Source organism: Dipodomys ordii, unplaced genomic scaffold, assembly GCF_000151885.1.
Source record: "Dipodomys ordii isolate 6190 unplaced genomic scaffold, Dord_2.0 Scaffold49, whole genome shotgun sequence".
Taxonomy (NCBI): Eukaryota; Metazoa; Chordata; class Mammalia; order Rodentia; family Heteromyidae; genus Dipodomys; species Dipodomys ordii.
In genome coordinates, this window is record NW_012267265.1 from 2,536,038 (window position 1) to 2,538,227 (window position 2,190).

The following is a 2,190-nucleotide window of genomic DNA, read 5'->3' on the forward strand; positions in this document are numbered from 1 at the left end:
TGCAGAAGCTCTGCAACTTCATGCAATCCCATTTGTCCACCTTTCTTTGATTTGTTCTGTTTCCGGATCTCTATTAAGAAAATTTCAGCCTGTGCCAAGGAGACCTAGGGTTTCTCCTATTCCATCCTGTAATGTTTTCAGAGTGTCTGCTTTGACTTCGAGGTCTTTGATCCATTTGGAGTTTCTGGAGGAATATTTTTTTAAAATCACTATTTATACTAGATAAGACAGCTTGGCTATTTCTACATATTCTGTAATTGGTTTCTATCTATAATTTTTTTTTATCAAGTCTGCCATCTCTCTGTGGACAGGAACTGTCAATCCATTCCAATATCCCACAGAGAACAATGCTAGCATGTAGCAGGCACCCAGATATTTGATGAATAAATCTATGAGTCAATAAATCAATGATTGAAAACATGTACTTTAATGAGACATTTTCTTTCTTGGTAGTAATGGAGTTTTAAACTCAAGATCTTTTATCAAAGACATTTTCTATCACAATTAAAAATAATTATTGGATCCTCTTCTGAATAACTTACCATACATTTGTTCTTGTTTTAAAAGTATCATGACTCATTTACACATTAGCCAAACAGGTCTGCTATTGTTTGTCAACATGGATGGACTTTCTTTGCACTAAGCTAATTATTCTGATTTGACAGCTGATAGTCCAGTGCATAATATCAAAATATCCAAGGCTTGTCATGAGCTCAGTAATACTTTTCCTTTCACTTCAGCATTTAGCAATGAGACAACTTTTGTTAACTATTAAGTAAATGATAGTTATTTCATTTTCTAATCTGCAATAGATATAGCAGAAATGCAGGCTAAGTAACCATGCTATGGTGTGTGAAGAAGGCCTAGATCATTTGCCCAGCCCTACTGGTTATGGATGCGTCATTGAGCAATTTCCTAGAGATTAAAAAAGGACAACAACCCAGAATGGGTTGTGACTCTCACAGTAACTAATAAGTTGTAGAGAGCTGCGTGCAGCCGCACCTGGAAGACGGCGCTGGCTTCCGCCCTCCGCCTTCCCGATGGCGAGTGCTCTCTGTGGTAAACAACTCCTTATATGGCTAAGGCAAAGAATCTGGCTTGCTTCCGCGCACCTGAACCTATTGGTGGTTCCCACGTGGCGTATCAGGGTTGGCTACCCAGCGGGTATTTAAGGCTGTGGGGAATTCTCCCCGGGGTTGGGGTCAGAAGATTGCTCAAAGGTCCTGAATAAACTGCAGAGAGAAGAGTTCAGTGTCGCGTCTTCCTTGCTGGTCGAGGCGGTAGCGACACGTGGTGGCCCGTAGGGGACTCAGCGATAACCCCAACAAGGCTCAGAACTCTCTGTGGTCAGGGTGGTGCACCGGTAAGTTCCCAGGTAAAGGGGGAATCCGCGACAAAAGCGGGGGTAAGTTCCCAGGTAAAAGGGGAATCCGCGACAAAAGCGGGGGTAAGTTCCCAGGTAAAAGGGGGAATCCGCGATAAGAGCGGGGAGTAAGTTCCCAGGTAAAAGGGGAATCTGCGACAAGAGCGGGGGGGGGGGGGATTTTTGCTCTTCTCTGTAGATAAAGAGAGAGCGAGAACCCGGGGCTAGTCAATAGAGTAGCCAAAAGTGAAAGTAAAAGTTTGTTTACCAGCTTTAAATGTTTAAAACATGGGTGCTTCTTCTTCGCACCCAATTTTTTTGGCTCTCAATGAGCTACTGAACTCAAAAAAGTTAAAAATATAAAAGAGTACTTTAGAGAGATGTTTGGATGAATGTGACATCGTTGCCCCATGGTTCGCTGTCTCCGGAAGCCTCACGGTGGCCTCTTGGGAGAAACTAGGGAGGGACCTAGATTTTGCCTCTGAACAAGGAACGCTTAAGAGCGGAGTGAGACCAATATGGAAACTGATAAGAGGCTGTCTCGAGGACCAGCGTTGCAGTGAGGCGGTAGAGAATGGTCAGGCCGCTCTAGAAATGCTGCAGGAAGAAAGATCGGAAAGGGCAGACAGTGAAAAGGCGAGAGCAGGGGGGCGTTATACCCCGATCTTGCCGAACTAGAGACCTCTGAGTCTACAGACTTAGAGGAACTACAATCACTCATAGAACAAATAGAAAAAACAAAGATAAGAAAGAGGAGGAAAGGGAAGGAGAGAGAGGACCCAGATAAAGACAAATGCACGCCCTCCGTGCACCGCGCCACACCTTCG